The following is a 25,886-nucleotide window of genomic DNA, read 5'->3' on the forward strand; positions in this document are numbered from 1 at the left end:
TTCTTACAATCAGCTGTCCATGGAATTAAAATGGTGCTTCCAGACCACACTTAATATAGCACTTTATTCCACTTTAAATTGTTATAATATCCATCTGCATGAGTAAATAAATGCTGCTCAGCAAAGGTCCAGGATCTCCCTGGAACTGTCCCCTTAACTAGTGGTTTCATCCTTGCCCCTTTATTTTAAACCCCATGAGTAGTTTCTTCCTGTTCCTTTACATAGATCTAGTATTCCTTAATAGGCCTGTAATTAGTCAGTTTCTGTTCCCTGAAATATGGTGGCAACAAGGGGTTTTAATTACTGGCTTTCTCTGTAGCCAGAATAATTATTTCTTATTTTATTATTTAAAATGCAATGTCAAATTGCTGCAAAAGAGGAAACCTGTACTTAACTGCTGTCCCAGCAAGGAGCAGGAACTTGCAAATCAAGGGCCAATTCAGGAGTGTGGAAATCATTGAAATGTCCTATTAAACTAGTTAAAGTGGAAGAAGCCAAGAAGCAGATGTTCCTTTACAACAAAATGGACAGAAAGGAAACCACTAAAGGCCGGTTGGATGGGGAAGTCTTAGAAGCACCGCAGAAGTCCGGACTGGACATGCTGGCACTGCAATGGCCTTTTCCGTATTTTTTAAGTAATAAACAAGGCTGAAATAATGAAAAAATACTGGAATGCAACAAGTTGGCATCGAGTCATCTGGAATCTGTTCTATTCTGCTCTATTTATCTGCTTGCTAAATTTAGATACTCAACTGGCAGATGCCCAAACCAAAAAGAACAATAAAATAACAAACAAAATAATAAATAGAACAATCCAAAATAAATAAAACCTTAAAATAATATTAGGGAGTCAGCCGTACATTTACTAACTGGAACAACAGATCGAATGGTCATTGGAAGAAAAACATCTTAGCCTAGGGTCTTCACGTATACAATGAAGATGCCAGGCCAATATCCCTAGGAAAGGCATTGCCCATGGATGCAAAGGCTTCCATCTACCACCCACCAGTCATGCTACTTTGCCTGGTGGGTCCCAGGGAAGGGCCTCTGAAGGTAAATCTTAACGATCAGGTAGGAGCATGTAAGAATGGGATGAGCAACTAACTCAAATGCAGACAAACCGGGTAGTGTGGAAGCAACTGTTTTCTTCTTTGCTGTAGCTAAAATTCAAAGATGTTCTTTTTAAACATCAAAGTAATTCTAGTCATGCAACCTTATAGCAGAGATGGAGGGGGACTGATTTAAGGACAATAGTAGATTTAAGGAAAATGATCATAGAAACATAGAATAGTAGAGTTGGAAGGGGCCATGAAGGCCATTGGGTCCAACCCTCTGCTCTCGTAGGACACCACGTTACCCCATCCCACTCAGATGGCTGTCCGGTTTCTTTTTGAATGGTCTAGTGTGATGGTCCCGTCATTCATGTGGAAGGTACTAAAAGACCAAAATTAAAAACAACACAGTTTACAGGGGAAGAGGAAGGAACTTTAGATTCTAAAGTTGCCAACACAAACAGCATTCCTTTGTTGTAAAAACTTGTATAAAACTTACAAGTCTCCTTGCTGGTTATAGGCAAAAAATATGCCACAATTTCTCTCTTTCTCCCTCAATTACAAACACACACCATGCGAGTACAGAGCAGGAATATACTGGTGTGTTCAGTGATGGGCCGCTTTCTGAGAAGCAACAAAGCACTCGTAAGGAATAACTCATCCTGCCTGCAGCAAGCGCTGCAAGTGCTTAGCGATGGGAAGCGGCCACATGCAGGCTATAGCCCTCTCGGAAGGAGTGGCGGTGCGGCACGTTGCCATGGCAGCAGGAGCACAGGAACAAGTCTGCTGCTGCTGGCCAGCCTCGCAACACTGGCAGAGCATCAAAACTTGTTGCATACTTACTGTGGGACTAAAAATATAGCTACAGTTAGGGTATTTCAGATAAGCCTACCAGTACATATACTACAGCCCATTGGCAGCTTATCTGGCACCACAACAGATGTGTTTATCAAGACTTGGCTGCAGTAAATACCCAACAACAGTGCAAAGGAGGGAACAAAATGGAGATTGGCCTTGGAACTTCAGCAGGGCTGCTTCTTCCTGCTTTGATGTCAAGCCCTGTGCCAAAATGGATGCTACGGGTTATATTGTAGCTGCCGCTGGAAACATAAGGCCTGTACAACTTCCCTCCCCAGGGTCTGGTAATGTGCAAAATACACGGTAACACCAAGCCAAGATTTACACTCACAAGAAGCAACCAGAGAGTGCAGCAGGCGAAGGAAGCACACAAGAGATGTTGTGCCACACGTTTTGTATTTTGCAAGGAGAGGAAAAGTTGTAGGGCCACAGGTGATACACATCTCTTGTACTGTCTAGAGGCAGCATTCATCTTTTTCCTTTTAGCAATTTGTGCACTTATGGTAGCAAACATTCAAAAGACCAGTGTATTCATGAGCTAACACAAAGTGCAAAAAGATTTTTAGCACAGTTTGCTGTGGGCATCACTCTCCCTCATTTTCTCCTTGAAGCATTATGCAATAAGCTTCAGGACCATGTACCATGGAACCGATGATTCCAATTTCCAGTGTTACCTGATGAAATCACTTTAGCGAGGCAATTTGTGACCCACCAGAATGATGGGTCATTCTATAGTGATGCATTTAATTTCTGTATTGCCCAATAGCCAAGGCTTTCTGGCATACATCAAAATGCAATATAAATTAAAAACAAAACATCACACAATTATATCGCATTTTACCATTAAACAGCTAAAATCAGTCCATACTACTAGGTTCGCAGAGAAGCAGCTGGCCAAAGGCTTTTTTGATTTACAGTTCTCAACAACTCTTTCCATTGACAATGCTAGCTAGGGACGATGGGAGTTGTGGTCAAAACTCCTGCCCATCCCTGCTGGATCCACCAAAGAAAATTATGTTATATGATGCTCAGCCATGGCTCACAAACAACACACTAACTAAAAATACAAGGACCAGCTCCTACTACAGATACAGCTGCTCAGATGAACAGACTAGTTTTAGGATCCTGTAGAGAAATGGCCAGTCTTCATTCTGGAATCAGCTTTGGACACGTTACCCATGATCCTGAGGCACTTGTATGATATGAATTGGCCCAGTAGATAAGGGAAAGGCTAACCAACAAGATTAAGTCAGTTAGATAACAATTCTAAACACTCCTAAAGGTCCTTGAGATACCACTTCTCCTCAAGTGGCTTTCCACAATCAACTCCTGTCAACCCGAAAGGACTCCTGGTGCTCTTACAAGCAGGTGCTGAAAGCAGCTTTTCTGCGCGTGACACTCTCCGTAACCTCAAGGTGAGGTTGAGTGGTGGGAAGAGAACCATTCTGCCCTATGAAAAAAGTACGTTGCAATTTATCTGGCACATTTATATAACAGTCTTTAGCAAACATTGGCTCCATTTTGAGTTCACAATAATAAAATTAAAAGTACATCCCCAAAAGAGCTATGAAACCTAAGTAGGATGTATTTATTTTGAAATGTCATGGGGATGGAATTAAACTGATCAAACGAATGAACAGTGGCTCTTGACTTGTATATTTTAACTTACATTTATAATGTACTGGCTTGAAGCCATACTTAGAGTAGATCCATTGAAATGGATGTACCATTGATTTCAGTGGGTTCGTTTAAGTATCTCTAAATCTGGATCCATCCCACTGAGAATGGGAAATTATAAGATTCGGATTAGTTCTATTTTCTAAAGGTTTATACAAATTCATAGTATACTCCTTAGCTGCAAGAATAGTACTCCTCCTTTAACTGAAGTGGCAAAAGCTGATTGAAGACATGCATCTACACGATCCAGTCTCAATGTTTAAATGGGATATGTTATGTATACCTGTGTATATTTTGCAAGTAAGAACGAGTTAACCTGAGAGGTCAGGACAAGTGCAGAGAAAAGGTTTGTTTTGATGCTGGGTTTCACTGAAGGGGAAGAATACAGAAACTTTCTCCTATTCCTTCTACATCTTCCAAAAAGCCTTCTGTTAATGGTTCTTAGGATCCAGGCTTACATTTTCAGGGGGAAAGGGGAGGCCTGTACTCCAAAGCAATCTTTCAGTATTATTTTACTGCTTTCTTTTCCCACATAAAGAAATCAAATGTTAAGCAACTTCTAGGATTGCAGGTTGAACCAGTTAATACATGGCTGAGAAATGCATGGCCCTCTGGAAGCCAACTGCAACCTTCAGCAGTCTCAGTGAAGATCAAGCATGACTCTCTTGTACTCTGACTTCATATACTTACATCTTTCGTATTCCTCCCATTTTTTTTCTTTTATATTTCTTTGTAACTATATTTCTGGGTGTTTCCTCTCTCTGTCCCCCAAGGACACCAAATTGATGTAATTTCAGCTGAACTTTCACAGTGAAATAATATACCCAAGTACTTTTTAAAAGAATTAATGTGCCTATTAAAAATAAACATTTTGTCTCTTATATTTTGCACTTTTATTATGGTTTTATTATTTCTTGATTGTTCTCCCTCTCACTCCCTCTCCCTCTGTCCCCACAACCTTTCAGCCTTCCCGATTGTAAAGGAGGTGGTGGAAGAGGGACAGATAAGGAAGAAGAAGAAAAACCTGATTTAACACAATTATGTTAAGTGCACCTGCTGGGGAAAAAGGTTCAATTTTCGGTTAAAATTGCAGCTTTTTTTTCCTGGCTAATGCTGGTGCTGGCTGTGCCTAAGCAGTTCCCAGTGTTTCCGCATTGTGAAGCATGAAACTCCCTTGAGGTCATATTGGGGGGGGGGGGGGGGGGTGTTCAGCAGGGCTGCGATGCCCCAAGCAGGGGAGGAAGGCACAGGGGTTGCCTCTTTGGGGAGAGCTACTTTGGTCCAACCCATTACACTGACGCTAATGGTGGTATCTGCCTTTAGAGTCTGGGGAAGGGGGATTGATTGACTGATTGATTGATTGATTTCCCGATTTATATCCTGCCTTTTTCCTACAAAGGGCTCAAGGCAGCTTACATCTCCTCCTCCATCTTATCCCCACAACAACAACCCTGTGAGGTAGGTTGGGCTGAGAGTCTGTGACTGGCCCAAAGTCACCCAGTTGGCTCCATGGCTGCGCGGGGACTAGAACCCAGATCGCCTGAGTCCGAGTCCCAGTCCCAGGCTCTTAACCACTACGCCACACTGGATTGCCTGTCTTTTGCGGGGACTGAGTGTGTGCCACTTGGGGAGGTTATGAGACTGAGAGGGGAGCAACTATGCTAGTAACAGGAGTTCTGGCATTTGGGGGAACGGCTGGCCAGGAAGGGGGATATGATCCAGGCAATTAACAACTGTGCCATGCTCTCACTCGCCTCACAACTGCAGGTTGGGTGGTTGCCCTTCCAGCCTGCTCTCAGGTCTCTGGATGCTGCTTTTAAATGTCATGTTGGTGCACAGTAAGACCTCCCTCATCCATGACTTAATAGTGGGAGAGGCAGCTGATCTAGCATGTGCAACTGCTTAGCTGAACAGGACGCTTCTCCCAGCTCTGCCCACAAGGAAAGACAGGAAGGCCAGGGTTAGGGTCAGCATTATGGGCCCCGGGCAAAGCAGTGTACTGGGGCCCCTACGACAACTACAACTACTGTTAATTTTGGAAGTTTTCCAATTTTCCAAGGGTTAACATACACAGATTAGCATGGGACCCACGGGCAAGTGCCCATCAGGCCCATGCACTTAGACAGCCCTGGTTAGGGTGCTGTTGTGGTCTTGAGGAACTGTCCGTCTGTCCGCCCGCCTGCCCGTCTTTCTGTCCTTCCTTCCTTCCTTCCTTCCTTCCGTCCTTCCTTCCGTCCTTCCTTCCTTCCTTCCTTCCTTCCTTCCTTCCTTCCTTCCTTCCAGGTTCTGTTTCTGCCCAGCTCCTAGTCTGAAGTATTTGCTATTTGTGCTGAGCCAGTGGGACAGACTGAGGATTCTGTTGGCGTACCATCCACTCCATCTGTCTTGGGTGTGATGTTGAAGTCCACCAGGCTGGCGGTATTGGGGGATGTTACCTTTCATGCAAAGGGCACTATAAGGGTGACTCAGGATTTCATGGACTCCATGAGAACCATGGGACGTTGCTAACGTGTCACTGGCCCAGCAAATGTAGTGGGGCACACCCTGAATTCATTGTTTGTTCAGCGGGTGATGGCGATAGTGATCTGAAGGTAAGGGACTTCAAACTGATCCCTTTTTTTCATGGTCAAATTAATGCTTACTGAGATTTAGATTAATTGCAACTTCAGGGGTGGGGGATCTATTAAGATGGTCCCCCCCCCCCCCCCGCAGCCTGATGGGTCCAGAGGATTTCCTGAGGGCTTTCAGGGAAAATGGGGACTTGTAAGCAGTGGCTTGATGCCACTCCCTTCCTTATCTTGCTAATGAAGGTAATAAATTGCCTTCTGACTTCTCCTCTTTCTCTTTTTCCCTCTTTATTATTTTATCTAGTACTGTTTTTTCATTTCAATTTTTTCTCAAGGGAATAATAATAATGTTTTAACTTGCTGCAATTTGCACTCTTAAGGATTTTTTTCCACATACTTTGAAGGGACTCTGGAACAGACAATCAGGTGATTAGTGACATCTTACTTGCAAGGTATTTAATATCTCTATTTTAGAACTAAGAATTGAGAAATATGAATGGTGTAAACTGACCTTGGCATGTGAACACTAGTTGGGAGTATATTTTTACTTACTTTGTGTCTTTTTAATTGAGAGTAAGAATAATTGCCTTCTCCAGACAGCCAAGACTTGAGGCTAAGACATACTTTTTCAATAAGGTATTTCTGTTAGCGTACTTAGAAATGACTCTGAAACAGATGCTTTCTTAACATTTTGCTTAACCTGTAATAAGACCTTAATTTGCAAACTGTTTGATATCTTTTTAAGAAATTAATTATGGACATTGCAAACTGAATGCATTGACCAAGGCTTCAGCATGTTGGGGAAGATGGCGTCTCTTTCTCTCCGTTGCCATTTTCTGTGGAGTGGCTGCCTGCTGGAGTTTAGAGCCTTTCTGTTGCAGTTCCTGAATCTGCTGATATATGCAAAAGGCAACTGTATCTCCCTCTGGCTTTGACTGGAACTGGGGTGTGGGGTGCAATTTTTCTGATTTTCAGATCCTTTATCTCCTTTGCTTTGGCTTTATGGAGAGAACAAAGGCCTGAGGCAGTGAAAAATGAGTTGGAGACCATCAGAGTCATTTGTCAGATTCTGAGAGAAATGGAGGCTTTCCCAGTTCTGGGAAAGCAATCTTAACAATGCCTCTTATTAAGAAAGTAATCTATGCAGGCATAGGCTGATCTGAAGACCATCAGCACCACTTCCAAGATGGTCTGGACAAGGCTCTGTGTGTGTGTTTGGTCTTGGTCTTCCCCCTTTCCTCAATCACGGGCAGCAGAGAACAAAGAGCGAAAAGAATGAGCATGACTCAATGTGAGAAGATCATTAGCACTACCTGTTGGATTTGGAGAAGACTGGAAGTTAATGTTCTCCACTATGAAAGTCTGAATAATGTCATTTAACAAATTAATCCAAACTAATATTTTAATAGAGATATAATGGGATTAATAATTCTAATATTAATAAAATGCTGATTAATTGACTCTGTCTACTTCTGCTTTCTGTCCTTTTCTCTCTTCCCCCCCTCTTCACCTCCCCCCATTTTTCTTCTTTTCTTGATTTCCTCCTCTCTTAATCCTTCTGCTTTAAGTTGTAGTCTTAAATTGTGAGTTTATTTACAGTTCTTAAGAAAGTGAAAGGTGGATGTGTGGAGGAGCAGAAGAGAAGAGGAGGAGAGGAGAGAAGAACTAATGTGAGAAGAAAATCTGAATCTGGTGCGGGGAAATGGATGATAAATCTGTAAAGAGATCATTGTTCAAGCTCCTTAGATTGAATACCAGAGACAAGAATATGCTCTTTGAATATAGTCTCAGAGAACCTTTCAAAGACTATCTCAGAGTTATTTGGGTATATGTTAATTGCAGCAAGAATTGCAGTTGCTTCTGGTTGGAAACCGTTGGAGCTCCCAGCAATTGAAGAATGGAGAAATGGATTGGCAAAGTATGTGTGATGGCAAAGTTGACCACTTCTGCAGATAGAACAGCGTCAGAAGATAAATGGAATTTTACTGTAATTAGCATGTTTGGTGGGATCAGAGGAGTTTAGAAAAGGAAAGGAAGCAGTAGAGAATATGAACTGATTGGAGGATTTGTTGTTGCATAGATTAAAGATTTCTTTTTTTGTTAAACTCTTTTGGAGCATAGAAAGACAGGAAGATAAGATAGATTTGGGGGGTGGGTTGTACCGGTTGGATCACTATAAAATTCCCTTGGCAACCTTGTCTATTTTAGCTGTTTTGTATATCACAGTTGTTTTATTTTATATTCTTTTCTGTTTATTTGTTTATCTTAAGAAAATAATTATTTTTAAAAAGAATGATGACAGAAAAGAGATGACTTAAGTGCTGGTAGAGGGAAACCCAGAGGGTGCAAATCAAACCCTGGAAAGTGTCTATAGTCAAGTATATCTGGTGTAGCGAGAGCAGCAAAGAAACAATATCTTATTGCCACTATTTAATCTTCTCTTTGCCACCTGGCAGACCTCTTTAGGGTCATCCGGGACTATTATCTGTCAGCTGCAAGAACATTTTAAAGTCATCCAAGGCCCCCTTCCAGAATAAAATTCTTTGTATCCAGTGGGACTTAGATTCTGATTTTATAGCAGGTGAATCAGATGAGGTAACTGAAGCACAGCCTGGTCAAGTCGTCATGGATGAATTTCAGTTGATTCAGCTCAGGGATGTTGACAAGGAGTCTGGGCAGGTTTATGTAACCACATCATGTTGGATTCACATGCCTCTTAGCTAATACAAGCTAGCATGGTGGGAAAGCCAGGTGGGACAGGATGTGATTAATGCGTCTTTATGGGAGGGAGTAACCTCATGCCACCTGAAATAGGTCATGGCGAGGCCATTCCTGAAGAAATCATCTCTGGACTCAAAAGATCTCAATGATGTTAGGTCAGTGATAAAAAAGCCTTTCCTGGGCAAGGTTCTTGAGTGGGTTGGAGCCAACCAGTTCTGGGGTCCTGTATGGGACTGATTATCTAGATCCATTTCAGACAGGGTTTGGTCTGGGGTTTGGTTTTGGTCACCCTGTAGGATGAGCTATGTCAGGAGAGATGCATGAGGAGTCTGGCCCTGTTGATACTCCTGGATCTTTTGCTGGCTTACAATACCGTGGCAGCCTTCTTGGGCAGCTGGCTGAGTTGGGAGCAGGGGCTACTGCATTGCACTGGTTCCACTGTTACTTGGATGGTCAGCTGCAGAAGGCGGTACAGAAGGTGGGATACTGCTTGGCTTCTTGCACTCATTTCACATGCTAGCAAAGTTATGCTCAAAATCCTACAAGCTAGGCTCCAGCAGTATGTGGACTGAGAACTACCAGAAGTACAGGCAGGATTTCAAAGAGGGAGAGGAACTAGAGATCAAATTGCCAACATACGTTGGATCATGGAGAAAGCTAGGGAGTTCCAGAAAAACATCTACTTCTGCTTCATTGACTATGCTAAAGCCTTTGATTGTGTGGATAACGACAAATTGTGGCAAGTTCGTAAAGAGATGGGAGTACCTGACCATCTTATTTGTCTCTTGAGAAACCTATATGTGGGTCAAGAAGCAACAGTGAGAACTGGGCATGGAACCACTGATTGGTTCAAACTTGAGAAAGGGGTTCGTCAAGGCTGTATATTGTTGCCCCGCCTATTTAACTTATATGCAGAGCACATCATGAGAAAGGAGGGCCTAGATGAATCACCAGTTGGAATTAAGACTGCTGGGAGAAATATCAACAACCTCAGACATGCAGATGATACCACTCTCATGGCAGAAAGTGAAGAGGAACTAAAGAGCCTCTTGATGTGGGTGAAGGAGGAGAGCACAAAAGCTGGCTTAAAACTCAACATTAAGAAAACTAAGATCATGGCATCCGGTCCTCTCACTTCCTGGCAAATAGATGGGGAAGAAATGGAGGTAGTGACAGATTTTATTTTCCTGGGCTCCAAGATCACGGCAGATGGGGACTGCAGCCAAGAAATTAAAAGACGCTTGCTCCTGGGGAGGAAAGCTATGGCAAATCTAGGTAGCATACTAAAAAGCAGTGACATCACCCTGCTAACAAAAGTGCATATAGTCAAGGCTATGGTTTTCCCAGTTGCAATGTATGGCTGTGAAAGCTGGACCATAAGGAAGGCTGAGCGCCGAAGAACTGATCGCCTTGGACAGCCAAGCGATCAAACCAGTCAGTCCTAGAGGAGATCAACCCTGACTGTTCTTTAGAAGGCCAGATCCTGAAGATGAAACTCAAATACTTTGGCCACCTAATAAGAAGGAAGGACTCCCTGGAGAAGAGTCTAACGCTGGGAACAATAGATGGCAAAAGAAGAAGGGGATGGCAGAGAATAAGATGGTTAGATGGAGTCACTGAAGCAGTTGGCATGAGCTTAAGTGGACTCCGGGGGAAGGTGGAGGACAGGAAGGCCTGGAGGAATGTTGTCCATGGTGTCACGATGGGTTGGACACAACTTTGCGACTAACAACAACAATATGGGTTCCTCAGGGATTGGTCTTGTCCCCTATGCTATTTAACATCTAGATGAAACTGCTGAGTGTTATCATCCAGAGTTCTGGACTGCATTTTCATGAGTATACCGATGACATGCAACTCTATTTCTTCTTTTCATCTTCTCTAGGTGAAGCTGTGGGTGTGCTAAACTAATGTGTGGCTGTGACAATGGACTGGATGAGGACTAATAAAATGAAGCTCATCCCAAGATGCTGTTAGTGCATGGTTCATCTGACCAGACGGGGGAATTCAACCTATTCTGGATGGGGTTGTATTTCCCTTGAAGGAGCAAGTTCACAGCTTGGGGATGCTCCTCAATCCATCCTTCTCACTTGAGGTTCAGGTGGCCTCAGTGGCATGGAGTGCCTTCTTCAGGTGCCAAATTGCATAGCTTTGAGCACTAAAACCGTTTCTTTCCAGATTTCTGTAACACCTTACCTTTTCACACCTAAAAAGTGTTGTTATTTGCCTCCTACCTTCTACTGTTTTCTTCTCACACTTTGGTACATACCCTCACACAGCGAATATTAAAAGAGGGTCCTTTCAAGCAATGTCTCTCTTCAGTCCCTTCTATAGCTCCAGCTGCATCTCTCTCCTTCTCGCCTGTAAAATTCCTCTTTTTCCTTTCCTGCAAGTTATCTGAAAATGGCACAGAGATCCAAAAAAAAAAAAAAGAGTTTTGTAAGTAACAGAAGCCCTGTAGTGGACTGCTTAAGCTCTTTAAGCCATGGCACTCCTTTCTATTTTGGGAGATAATCTTTGATTTTCAATCCTGATCTACACATCCCAATCTGTTTTTGGTGTGCCTTCGCCTGCAGAAATCACGACAAAAAATAGTTTAGAGATTAGGGAGAACTGGAGTTCCCAATGTTAAAAATCATTTTTAAATGATGCATTTATAAGCCAGTTAGTAATGTCTTTTAGATTGGTAAGAAAATTAGTTTAATAAAATAAACAACATCTCTCACCCATATATATTTCTGAAAGTACAGGTTAGGAAAAATGCTACTGAATACAGCATGCTATGGCCATGCCCTTAAAGTGCTGAAGAGAAACTGCTCCTGGAGAAATCCTTTAATCTAGAATGGAAGCTCACAATGCACTTCAAAGCTCAAGAACTATATTCACAATGAATCAGTAGAGGAGGAGTGGAAAAAGAGAATGACAGCACAACAGAGTGTCATAACAGGCAGTAATAACAGCTTTTTCTAAGCAGAAAGCAGCAGTGCCAGAAGACATAAGATTTGTATTATTAATGTTATAGACACAAATATCATTGTGACAGAATAAACAGAACTGGGTCAGCCAAAACCTACACCTTAGCAACTGCCCAAGTTAAATACTTTGCTCATTTGTTTGTTATTTAACCTTCTTCTGGCCCAGATTTTCCCCTTGCTATTTTTTTAAATGACACATTTGCAATGGTAAGTAAAAGAATAATTACACAGGCATGAGTTTTAGAAATAACACAATGGAGTATTTTAAATTGTCTCATTTCTAATTCACATTCAGCAAGGGCAAGAAGACAAGTGCAATGCATCAACAGCTATTAAGCAGGTGTAACAGTGTCTGCATGGGCAGTGTGATACAGGATGGGGTTAGGAACCAAAATACACATGCACTTAGCAAGGATGTACTGAAAACAGGAAAACTGGCTTGTTTGAGCTCAGTGGTTTTCCTGCTCGCTTCTGATACAATGCTTGGAGGTTGGCGGGTGGGGGTCTGCAAACCTTTCTTTCGCAAAAAGAAAATGTTGTGTACTTTTTAAAATGAAGAACACATGAAAACATGATTTGTGCAAAAACAGTTTATTACACAATCATGCAAATTGCAAATCGGATGATTCTGTGCAAATTGTGCTACAGAAACATGACTTTTGGGTGCTTATTAATGCAAATCTCAGTAGTGGTTAAAATGCAATTGTGGTTCATCTTAGAGACGGAAATCCATGGGCTAACGTGACTCACACTAAGTTAGTCGATGCACTACTGACAAACTGGAATCCAGAGGGATTTTTATCCCCACTACTGGATTCCTCAGACATACTTAGCATCTAGTCTGCTAGGGTATTTTTAACTGATGGCTACCAAGGACAGTGCAAACAGGTTGTGCATTCTGTATCGTCTTCCATGATCTTTCTCTCACCATGGCTAATGGTCAACACCAGTTTTAATGGAGACCCAGTACAGTAGTAAGTAGACACATGCGACTGGGACTCTAGCGATCTGGGTTCTAGTCCCCACTCAGCCATGGAGCCAACTGGGTGACCCGGGGCCAGTCACAGACTCTCAGCCCAGCCTACCTCACAGGGTTGTTGTTGTGGGGATAAAACTGAAAGCAGCAGGAGAATGTTGTAAGCTGCTTTGAGTTCTTTAAAAAAAGACATGAAAAAGGTGAGATATACATCAAATAAATAAATAAATAGTGATCGTGTCATCCTTCCTGCTTTATTTGCAGAACCTTGTTCAGTTATGCAATAGCAAACACCATGCCACTGAGCATACATTTGCAAGGGCCTATCTTAGCTCCCTATGTCTATATTCTTGTACAATAACTACTCCAAAATGCCAACAAACAGTGAATCATATAGACAAATATTGAGACGCTGAGGAGAGGCAGCTTAACAATTTTTTTACACAGTGGAATATGTAATGCAGCACTGCTACACAGGGCTAACATGGTATATTTTTGTCCTGGCTTTCTTCTAAAGAACTCATGGCACCAATTGTGGTTCCCTGCCCCAGTCACGTCCTCAGAAAACCCAGATGTTTACGCTAGATGAGGCTGACTGGTTCAAGATTGGTTTCCCCTATCCTAGTCTGATCCTTTAATCCCCAAATTCCCCAATTTGGCACCTTCCAGCTATGTCAGACTGCAGCTTCCAGCATTCCCAGTTGGAGATACTGGAATAGTTCTCCTTAACCAAACATGCCAGCTCACAATACAAGTGCTTGGGCCAATACAGCATTTCTAAAAAGAAAAGTGCCAGAGTGTATCTTCTTATGAAGCCCCCCTCTCTCCCTCTCCCTCTCCCCCCCCACACACACACACACACACACACACGGAGGGAAAGTCTTGTGGCTCCTTAAAAACTAACAAATCGATAATGGCATTGCCTTTCGTGAACTAGAATCTGATCTGCTCCATGAGAGATGTTCCCTAACACATCTGCGAATCTTTAAGATGTCACTCTGCTGTTTTTCCTGCAAAAGTTTTAGGAGTCTCTGGAGATGAGCAAAAATGAAATAAAACTCACTTGCTCCTTCTTTTAACTTGCCCAACTATGACACAGCATCCCTTGTCATGTTCAAACTGCTCAGAACATTATATTATTGCTATGAAGTTATTTCTTTTCTCTTTCACCTCATAAGCAAAAGTCTCTGGTCGCTTTACAGCAATATACAAAACAAAATAATAAAAATGAAGTTCAATTCAAAATTGACAATGTTAAATTCAATGTTGATTCCAAAATAGCTTAAAATATAGCAAAAAGGTCCTTCAAAGGAAAAGATTACCTGGATTATTCCCTCAAGCCCTTGGATAACCAAGGTGATCTTTAAAGGCCTCCATATAAAGGGCTATCTTGACCTGGTACCAAAGAAAGCAAGTTTGGTGCTAGACTACAGCAAGGAACCTGCTCCAAACATTCCTTCCTAGGTCCCAATATAGCAGCAGGTAAATTGTCATGAAAGGCAATATTCTATAAAGGTTTCATGTCTGGCGATACAGCAAGGTGTGTAGTCAGAAAGAAACTGAGGAAGTACCCCACTATCCTGGGACCCAGAAGGGGTGGGGGTGGGGATCCTGCCCACTTCAAGACACTGTTACGGAAGCATCTTTCCAATCTACTCCTTGGAAAAGCCCACATGTGTGATGCACAGACGTTGACCAAGAATGATGGGTAGTATCTTAAAGAATTAGAATCTAATCCATTCCAGTTTTAAACAGATGTTTAATACTGACTAAATGCTGATGTGAGAGGACTGTGCTGGCTGGGAAGGGCAGGTGCTGCAGCTCATCACATCCGAAAGGCAATGGGCTGAGGACACCTGGCTTGCTCTTCTTCATACCTCACTGTCACCTGAAGGAGCGGCGTGCCCATTAGGTGCTATCAGCCATGATTCTGGCCCGAAGAAAGGAAGGGCAGAGTGTCCTATGGATAGTCTCTTAAAAGCCTGTGGAATGACGACTGGCACAGCTGAGAACAAACAGAATTTAAAATACACAATATGAAAAGCCAAGGAATTTACTGCAAGTGCTGAGAGTTCTAAGTGTCCCATGTCAGAACTTGTGATGCTGTCCGACTCCCGAAGTCGGAATATAAAAACCCAAGTGCAGATCAAAATTTCTTCTGGACAAGTCCTTCTCTGAAAATTCAGGTTGCCCTTCCAAATCCCCAGCATACCTTCAATAAATCTATGCACTGCCTATGCTAACATAAAGGTCATTCTGGATGCTCACAATGCATGCAGTCTTGCCATTTCCGCAGCGAGAGATCTTCGTTGTCCTGATATTTGGCTCTCCCACACCATGCTTTTCTGTTACCAGCAGCATAGGCGTGTGTAGCACCTTGTGCATATGCCTACGCATACTTGGATTCTCTTGTCTAACACCCAGGGCAACCTCAGTTGGAACACCCATGCAAGCTGCATAAAACCCTGTTAGCTCACACATCCCTATCAGTAGTGCTAGTATTAGTTACAGGGCAGAATGACAGAGCTGTTCCTTTCAGCATCCTTGATACAAACTGTTACAAAGCATCCCTTTTCTGGTTGGGTGTGCCCTGGCAAGATCCTGGGCACAGGATGCAGACATGTGAGCCACAAAGACTGCAAACACTCAGAAGCAGAGAATAGTCCTAGTCCTAGTATCATATTCCAATAGAGGGTGTGCCTCCACGTTCCAAGACTGTATCCATGATGTGCAGGGATTTCTCTTTTGCAGTACCTCCCTGTGTACAGCATAACTGTCGGACGCAAGATATAATTTCTAAAAAGAGAATTGCCAGAGACAATCCTCCTATGAAGCCATAACATTACATAAACAATAAAATGAGCCTTGAAGACTAACACATTTTATCATGGCATTACCTTTTGTGGATTAGAATCCATGGAAAGCTTGTTCCAAGATACGTTTGCTTGTCTTTGTATGTTCTATAATAACTTTACCATAAAACACTCAGCCTTACAAGACAAACTCTCTAAAACGCGGCTGAAATGGGACTCACTTGCTCCTCCTTTTAGTTTGCCCAACTGTGACAGAGTATTGCACTCTTGTGGAACGGGTTGTGAACATTATCTCCTAAGTCTCACTATGCTACCAGGCAAAATCTTGTGAAAGTTTATAAGAGTCTATTATAATAGTATGCTATTTTAAGAAACTAATGCATTCCATTTTTAAGCACGATTTTAATGTTTAGTGAATGTCAACATTAGACATTCTAAAAAGTCATGGTAACTCACATTCTTAGTGAATTTCCTAGCAAGTTTATTTGGTGTAGCAAATGGTTCTTCTTCACCAGATTTCTTTAAAGCATCTCGGTTTCACTTGCATACAGAATGCTGAATCACACCCTGTTCTTCCCAGTTTCTCAGCTGTGTGCTGTTCCTCCCTCCAATATTTTCTCACCTGTCTCAGGATGGATTTTCTAAGCCCTCCAAGTCCAAGATGTCTGAGAGAAAGAAAAGCCCAAAGGCGAATTTGCTAGATGATCTACAGAAAAAAATATGCACGTGCTGCAGGTAACACTATACAGAAGGCAAAAGGTGGAACCAGACAGTTAATTGTATTGACAGTACCATTGCTTTCAAGGGGACTGAAGTTCTACTAGATCTGGATACAACCCAGAAAAGATCCAGAGAAGATGCAGGCACCCCTGGAAAACAGGGAAAAGCATGAGGGAAATGTCCTCGGCATCCCCTAGAAATGGATGCCCCGATTAGTACAGTCTTTCATAAGCACACATATATTAAAATGCTTTCCCATACAAAGATAGACACACAATGCTATATTATAAGCAGAGAAAAGGCCTGTGACCCAACTCTGAGACATTTCAATGTCACAGCGGAGACAACACCAGAATTACTTCCTTATATAGCATACATTGCTTACCAGCCAACCAGATGGCATGTGAACTTTGGGTTGTATCCAGTGTTCATCTGTCTTAAGTACCTTTTATTTCAATGGATCTGCTCTAAGTTGGACAAAAGCTGGATACAAACCTCCATCTTAATAATGCATTGGTTGGCATTCCATGCTTAACAAACCATGAAAAGGTCCCACCTGAAACACAAATAATTGATTTCTTTTGATTCACTGCTACAAGCCTTCAAGACAATGCCGCCACATTTTGTGTCATACCCCAGGCACTGCAACCACAATTATAAAATACAAGGAAAGAATAATGGAGCTAAAGTTTTTGAAAAAATAATGGCCAAATGCTGTCCCAAATGTTCAGAGTAATTCAAAAAGGCCTACTCTGCACTACTTCTTTTCCTGTGAAGGAAAGTCACAAGACCAGAAATAAGGATCGTGTACATTAACAAAGTCTGATTAGGACTCTTTTGCAACTCCCACCAAACCCTTAGCTGAATTAACTCAGCACATCATGGCACAAGTTACACACAGCTTTTATTTAAAGTATAAACTTTAGTGGATTTACATGCTTGAAAGAAAACGTTCTCTGTCTGGTCCTGAAAACAACGCTGGCATCTCTCTTTGAAATCTGGAAGAGAAGTCTGTGAAGAATGTATATTCTGTAAAGCTTCAAACATAGGTTGAAGTTGGAGCCCAAATACATCCTCTGCTCTTGACTCTAATTTCTACCTTCACTAGGAAACTTACCTAAATTGTGCTGTAAGTCCTACATAGACCAGCATCCTGTCCCCACAGTGGGCAGCCAGGTTCCTTGGAACCCTCAGCTTTCACCACCAAAACAAACCTATTTCATAGCAATCTCAGATGTCAATCTGTTTTATATATTATTAAGTGGAAAGGGCAAGGTACCTTGGTGGGTACCAAGAAAGGTGCCTGGAGGCAGACAGGTGTCCATGGAAACCATGTTACCTATCCCAGCTTTAGAATAGGAGTGTTCTGATTGGCTCTCAGGACCCAATGAAGTACCCAATAAAGCAATGCAGCCCAGTGGTTACAGAACCGTAGAAAAATAAAGTGACTAATTTGCTGTAGCATAATCTGGAGGTGAACCGATCCTTCCTATCCAGTCTTGCCCTCATAAACTGCATCCCACTTGAAGAAAGCGATTCCTTAAATGGCCAGCACCAGACCTGAAGACAAGTGATTCTCTTCCTTGTTCAGTGACTGACTATTCTAGGCCACAGTCATTCAGGACATCAAGAAACAGGAATATACATTTATCCAATTACTGCAACATTGCCTTTTTTGAGGCCACCCTGAGTTCATTTATCTTTCCAAGACCACCCTGACCATTCTGATTTACGGGATGATAGCATATTCCTAGGACTAAATTAATTTTGGAGCTGAGGATTGTCACCTGCAGTCCTTCGATTTAGGTAACTCCACCTTTTAGATTATCAAGTCTGCGGGATTTATGCCCTTTTTGACATACAGAGCAACACCTCCTCAGTACCCTCTTGTCTGTCCTTCAATAGAGACTACCGTATTTTTTGCTCTATAAGGCACACTTTTCCCCCCCTCAAAAGTAAGGGGAAATGTCTGTGCGTCATATAGAGCGAATATGTGTGTGCAGTGAGTCTGTCAGATGTGCAGCCCATGGGGAAGTGATGGGGAATGTGCCTGTGATTATGTGCCCATTTGATTCAGAATATTTTTTTCTTGTTTTCCTCCTCTAAAAACTAGGTGCGTCTTATGGTCAGGTGCGTCGTATAGAGCGAAAAATATCGTATATACAGAGACAACTGTATCCTGCTGGTTCTCTCCATTCCACCAGGTTTCCAGAATGCCCACTATGTCTAGTTTCTCCTTTAAAACCAGGCACTCCAGCTCTCCTATTTTGGCTTGGAGGTTTCTAGCATTTGCATAGAAACACTTAAACACACCTTCCCTTTCCAGACACGTGCAACTTACGGTATGGCACTCAGATCTCTCTGGTTATCATGTTTTTCCAATGCTTGTGGCTTCTGTCTTTATCCCCTAGGGGAGATTTAAGCTGAACCGGATGCTTTGTAGCTCCTGCTAGCTTTCTCCCAAGGTTCAGCTTAAAAATTGCCTTGTCACCTTGTTCAGATTGTGCTAGTAGCCTGGTCCCATTTTGGTTTAAATGAAGCCCATCCCTCTTGGACAGGCCTGGCTTGACCCAAAATGTTTCCCAGTGCCTAACAAAACTGAACTGCTCTCTCTGTACCACCATCTCATCCACACATTGAGACTCCTCAGCTGTGATTGTCTAGCTGGTTCTGGATGTGGTAGCAAGCCATTTTGGGGGTTCTGGATTTCAGTCTCCTATGCAGGAACCCACATCCAGTTTTCTAGGACCTCCCAAATGCATGGACAAGAAGCCTATCAGTGGCTACTACTCTTGATGGGTGTATGCTTCCCCTGGTATCAGAGGCAGCAGCTGCTGGGGACCTTGGACAGGTGGACCTTTGTACTCATCCCCTACTTGAGGGATCCTTTCACTTGCCACTATGTTATCCAGAATGATGGACCCTGGACTGATCCAGCAGAGCTTATGTTTGTATGTCCTGGCTCTGGCCTCCTACCTGACGGGCTCCCTGGACCATTAGGCACCTGGAAGCCCTGAGGAAGTGAGGGCATTCAACTTTCACAGCCCTGGCCCTATCCTGTTCCTCATTCTGATTTTCACCCACAGCATTTTAAAAAGGAATAAATGTTGGTGGAAACTGGCAAAATCAGCTTACAAGAACAATCTGCACTGAAAGGTGATTGAAATAACTTCCAAGTAATAAAAAAATAACAGCAAGTAGCTCCATGAAGGAAAACCAAAGCAAAACAAAAATGACAAATGCCATAGTAGTTGTCCATGTTTAAAAATACTTTTTTCAGCATTCCTTACTCAGTCTCAATACAAGCCACAACTCAGGAAGGAATCTCAGCTATACTTCAGCAAATATGGTTGTAAACATATCTTCCGTCTTGTCTGTGTGAAACCTAAATGTTTGTCATTCCTGAATGCTAAGCAAGTTAGCATACATTTCAACCCACTCATCTCCTATTTCTGTTCAGTGCTGCCTACATCTAATTAACGGTCCCCTCTCCCAGATTTGCTGCCATACTTCATCAAACCTTTCCTCTCAATTGCATTGTATGCATTTCTGTTGGATTGTAAACTTGGCCCATTTTAGCACTGCATACAGTGCCTACCAGAATAGAGGCAGGGTATGAAGACAGAAGTATATCTGTGAACATCTGCAGTTCTGTATTGGCACATCACTGAAGAAACCCTACAGCCCTTAGGTAAGAAAGGTTAAAAAGCCCATGAAGTAATGCTGATGTTTACCATCCAGTTCTGCAATCCTATGCACACTGACATGGAAATACGACTTGTTGTTCTCAGCTGGAAATTTCTTCCATGCAAACTTACATAGCATAAGAATGCACAATTTTATTTTTAAGTCAAGTCACCTCACCCACCAACTCTAGTATCCCACTATGAAAAAGAGAGTGAATCAAGTCAAATCTGTTCCTTTTCTGGGAAGAGAAATTAACATAACCCTGTGAAATAGAGGCAACCTCTTGCCCTGCAACCCATCAGATCAGAGATTTTAATCTTCAAACTTACAAAAATGGAGGATGGGTTTCTACCCACAGTAGTCTGGTGCCTAATTAAAACCTAAACCTATTTCCTCCCCATTTTCAATGCATTTGTCTGTGGCAACATTTTCATGAGCATAAATGTCATGTTTACAATTATTATTTTGGCTGATTTCAGAGTTGCAAAGAGATCCTGCCAAGCACTGCTCAGAATAAATGCTATAGTCCAAATCTGATGCTACACAGCAGATGCATGTTAATATCGATAAACCTCTTTTAGATAAGAAACTCTGCTTCTGGTCCAGTGAGTGGGATTGGACAAGAAGAAACGCACCATCCTTTCCCTGTCAACTGATTCCGTGCTCCACGTCATACCCTGCCTAGAGCACTTTCTGCCCGTGTCCACACACATGCAGATCTTGCAGCTCCTCTGATGACTATTACCCCTCTAGCAGTGGCTTTCTTGTTTAAATAGGTGCCACACATACATGCCGGTATGGAACATCTAATGACAAGCCAATCCTTCTTGGCTCAGAAATAAGCCAAACACTTCCCCCAAACTCTGGAAGTTGCCCACTCTGTTTCTGAGCTGTTCCCTTCACCCCTAACCTTCTCCCCCCACTAAGGCAGAGGATGTTGGGTGGGGGGCAGTGAGAAGGTCGCATGCAGCTACCACACTCATTTACCAGTATAGTTTAATTCCTCTGAGTGGGTTTACCATTCTCATTTGGTAATTATATATCATTTTTACTTCCAGTTCTCCCCTGGATTGTGGTTTCTTTGTAGCTTCAGCCTTAACGCAGCATCCAATATTTTAAGGAGCTAAATTAGTAAAGCAAGTGGCAGGAAGGCACCACCGTTTGGCACCAATCTTCAGCTGTGGATGCTCTTTGAGCTTCTCCTCTGACACATTTCTCTTTTATCTTCCATTAGATCAGGAGGGACATGGGAAGGTTAAAGAGAAGCCAGGAAGAATGAGGCCACTGCGGTTTTTACTTTGTGCTGTATCAAGGAATTTGATAGATTTGATGGACTGAAAGACACGGCACTAATCTGTGCTGCATCCCTGCCCTCCTTGGCAGGACATTGGGTTAATCTAAGCTTCTCCAGGAATGTCTGAGGTGGGTCTTACACATCTCACCCATAGCGGGAGGCACCTAAAAATCCAGAAATCATTCAAGGCTCATGGAGAGCCTGATCTGAAAGCTTTGCCCAAACGATTGCAGCAAGGCAGTCTGAATAGGAAGAAACGAGTTCAGGAAGCTTCTTTAGATGTTAACTTTTAAGTTGAAGTTGCATTCGGGGAACCTGACATGTCTTAAAGCACTGGTAGATCGGCATTGTTCAATATCACTGGGGTGTAACCTCGCTTTGGCCCAGGGGTCCTCAAACTTTTTGAACAGGGGGCCAGTTGACAGGTGCCAGCGGTGGCTGCGGGCCACCAAGGCGGTGCTGGCAGGAGGTGGGAGGCACGGGCCGGTGTGGGCAAGATGAGGTGGAGACTGGGGGGGGGGGCATGCGGGGCGAGGCGAGGCGCCAGCTTGCTCACAAGGAGATCATTTTCTCCAAGTGTTTCCAAAATGACTTCATTGCAAGCAAGCCGCGTGTGCGCCCAGTGAGTGCAAAACTTGTGGGATGGGTCAGTTAAAAGGGCATGGCAGGCCGAATCCGGCCCGCGGGCCTTAGTTTGAGGACCCATGCTCTGGCCAGTCTTGGCCTATGATCATGCTTTGGGTTCCTCTGAAGCATGCGGCTGGCTCCTTCACCTGGGCCATGCTGACCTGCTCCTTTTGCAGACGTCTGTTGCAGCTCACCGGCTTTTTGTTTGTGTACATTGTACTCCTTGTTTGTGTGGAGGAGTACATTGTACCCCCTTCATCATTATTGAACTGAATGGGGCAGTAAATGCTTGTGTACACATCCATGTGCATCACAGAGCTCTGAAAACAGGGAGGGCATCTACCAGTACAAATAATTTTTTTTAAGCAAATCCTATACAGCTCAACGTTTGTTATATAAACATGAGAATCTAGATTTATACTGCAGTTTTAGCAGACAACAACTGGAATAATATGACTGAAATCTTTTAATAGGCACTGCAATTATAGGCCCTTTCTCAGCTGTTGTGGAACATTTTATGCTTTTGAACTATCAGCTGATTGATAGAGTTTTTCCATTGGGCAAAGGTTAATGTTCTGCATGTATAAATCAGGTCTATTTGTGTTGGTGATTAAGGCATCATTTATTACTTTCAATTGCTTCTAAATATTCAAGGCAAGCTCTTAGCAAAGAAAGGAGAGGGGGCAACACTAACTTGTCAGCTTATCCCCATCCCAAACCCCACCTCCTCTGAATGGTATTTATCCTTATCAGAGTGATAGCATTCAAGGATGAATTCAAATTGAGCACATCTGCAAGCCATTTGGCATGCCTTGTTAACGGGCCATATCCATTCTGTAGAACATCTGCTCTAATGGGGGAAAGAACAGCACACCAAATATGGAACCAAATGCTCTCTTATAAAGCACTTCCCATAATCAAGATTTTAATAACATTAATAATATGTGCAGCTGCACAGCTTTTTTCAATGATTGTCAGAGAACAACAGGCATTATGTTTGCACAGCACATTAACACCAGTTTGCGCAAAGAATCCATTGTGGTTTTCCTCTACAGGAAAAAAATTAAAGATACATTGAATCTGCTTTTCAGAATCAGCATATCTACTGAGGGTTCTAATTCCGCAAGATTTTTCAACATTCATCTATTCTATCCATTTTTTTCATGCAATGGGGATTACAAACAGCTCCCACATTGGACCAAGAGCATCTTAGACTACTTCTGGAGATGCAGACCCACATGGGAAGTCAAAAGAACAACATCCCAAACCTGAGGGAGAAAACCTAAGAATGCATCTTTCTCTGTGTGTGCATCAGTAGTGCATATACGAGTTTTTCTAGCTGGACCTTTGTGTTCATCTGAAGTGTTTGTTTATAATTGTATGCATTGGTACATTTATAGCCTACCGTATTCCCTCTTGCAAGGAACCCAAGGCCTGCATGGGCCTTCCGTCACCTTTTAGGATACCTAAAGGACCGCCTTTTTCCCTATTTGCCCTCCCGCCCCCTGAGATCGGTAACAGAAGCCCTCCTCCGGGAACACTCTGTGAAAGACGTTAGGAGACAGAGTACCCGGAGGAGGGCCTTCTCTGTGGTGGCGCCCCGACTATGGAATGCGTTCCCCAGAGAGGTCCACCTGGTGCCATCATTATAAGTTTTTTGGCGCCAGGTCAAGACCTTTTTATTAAATCAATATTTTAATATGTTTTAATATTGAATTTTATTGTTGTATTTTTTAATTTGCAGCCAGTGTGGATGGTGAATTTATGTATGTTGTAAGCCATCCAGAGACACAAGTAATTGGACGGCATACAAATTTTATAAATAAATACATTTCATCTTCACAACAACCCTATGAGGTAGGTTAGGCTGAGAGTCAGTGACTGGTCCAAAGTTACTCAGTGAACTTCATAGCCAAGTGAGGACTAGAACTGAGATCTCCCAAGTCCGATCCTATACACTGGCTTTATTGGTCATCAGCTGAAGCTTTCAGCCAAGACAGACCTGCTGTTTGTACTGTTCTTTCATTAGCTGCCCTGTCAGAAGGCAGGCCACAATGTTATGCCCAAGGGAAGATTCCAAAGTGTTACTGGGACAGCTCCATGCGCAGAGCCTTATATTAAAATGTAGGAGCTATAAGCAAAGATAGTTGTTTTCTTTTGCATTACATTTGTGAAGCAAATCTCATACTAGTGATCTCAGTGGATTCCATATGTTCCCAGAGCTAAAGGATTGTGGCACTGCAAAGTGCCCCATGAGAAGAATTTCATCTGTTTCAGTGTGGATCTCAGCCATACAGAAATATCAGCAAAGGACAAGAAAGGTTAAGTCTAATCCTTAAAGAACATGTGTGTTCTCCATTTATGCAAAACTCTGTGAGAAAAGTATCGCAATCTGTGTGCATGGAAAGTGAGACAGGGACGGGGGAGAATATGGGGGATTTCACAACATATGGCTAGAATGCTTGTAGAATGCTTCGGTAAGCTTGTACAAAGTCACAAATTGTGCAAGTCTCTTCTTCTGGGGAAGAAAACCTCCAGCTACAATCCAGAACATCTACATTCTGGAACAGAGTGGTACCTATCAGATTCCAGAAAAAGTGAGAATCAGGTGTTGGTGGGCAGTTCAGTTACTCAGGTGATTTTGAAAGCCAGGGCCCAATTTAAGGTCCTGGTGTTAACCTATAAAGCCCTAAACGGCTTGGGACCGGCAAACCTAAGGAAGGTCCTCTTCCCTACGAGCCCTTATGCCCCTTAAAATCTGCAGGGGAAGCTGGGAACCCTCAATAAAAGAAGTGAGGGTGGTCTCTACCTGGAGGAGGGCCTTTTCTGCCATGGCGCCCAGACCATGGAATGCGCTCCCCAGAGAGGTTTGCCTGGTGCTGACTTTATATTCCTTTCTGCACCAGTGAAAACCCTTTCATTTGCCCATCATTTTAATTGTTAGGAATTTTAATCAGGTTTTAACTTCACAGTCACTTTTTGGTTTTGATTTTGTTTTCATTCTTGATTTTGATTTTATTTCATTTATGAATTGTTATTGCTTTTATGTGTATATTTAATTATTGTTAACTTGTTAAATTATCTGTTTTTGATTTCTGTAAGCCGCCCTGAGATGCTTTTGCTTATAGGGCGGGGTACAAATATTTTAAATGAATAGATAGATAGATAGATAGATAGATAGATAGATAGATAGATAGATAGATAGATGATAGATGTGCGTGGGTCTCTCTTCCTCTATTGGGGATGATGAATGCTAATAAGGCATTAAGGCTAGAAGAAATGGCACCCCAAATGCACCTTTTCTCCATGGTCACATACCAAGCAAGAGCGAATGGGTCTTGGAGGCAGTCTGCTTTCAAGCGCTGATAAATACATGGGACAGTAAGTCACTGCTTTCTCTGGCACCTGTCATTTCCTGGATCAGGGCCTTTGTTTTTAGCTTTTTTAGCTCCCTGGAAAATCAGTCTTGTACAACCCTTCATTAAACTAACCAGCAACTATTTTTTGCTGTACTCAGTCTTATGGATACAAAGAGGCACATTTTGCTTGGCAGAAAATGCACCACAAGAAGCTACCAAATACAATCATTAATCATTTCTCTGGGCTTTCCACGCTTTTTGAAACATAGGGCTGTCCATCACAGTGCTCCTGTTGTCCATTTCTATTAATTGGCTGCTTACAAATAAGCTAGTCAGAAAACACAGATACTGGCCCTTTAGTACCAGGCAAGCTGCATTTTCTTCCTGTTCAGCACTGTTTTCCAAATGGTGCATGGGGAGCACCTTCTTTCTGTTGAGGTTCTTGTCCTGTGTGCACTGGGGTGTGAAAACAGGTTCATTCTGCTTGCGCCTATCAATGTTTCTTGGAGGCAAGCCAGCCCCAAGTGTCCAGCAGCTCCCCAGCTCCCCATTCCTTAAAC

At 42.7% G+C, this 25,886-nt stretch overlaps 1 protein-coding gene across 2 annotated transcripts in view; it reads right to left on the reverse strand.

Annotated features, from left to right (window-relative positions):
• The window catches only part of TMEM200A (transmembrane protein 200A), a 67,616-nt gene that overhangs the window by 9,177 nt on the left and 32,553 nt on the right, over nt 1-25,886 (reverse strand). Inside the window, exon 1 of one of the 2 annotated variants that reach the window (XM_044424709.1) lies at nt 11,145-11,271. The exons of the other annotated variant lie outside the window; for it this stretch is intronic. The gene's annotated coding sequence lies outside the window, so the exon portion shown is untranslated. Of the gene's footprint in view, nt 1-11,144; nt 11,272-25,886 lie in introns of those variants that run through there. 2 annotated transcript variants of the gene reach the window in all.

The sequence above is a fragment of the Varanus komodoensis genome, unplaced genomic scaffold (genome assembly GCF_004798865.1).
Source record: "Varanus komodoensis strain SLA01 unplaced genomic scaffold, ASM479886v1 scaffold1, whole genome shotgun sequence".
NCBI lineage: Eukaryota > Metazoa > Chordata > Lepidosauria > Squamata > Varanidae > Varanus > Varanus komodoensis.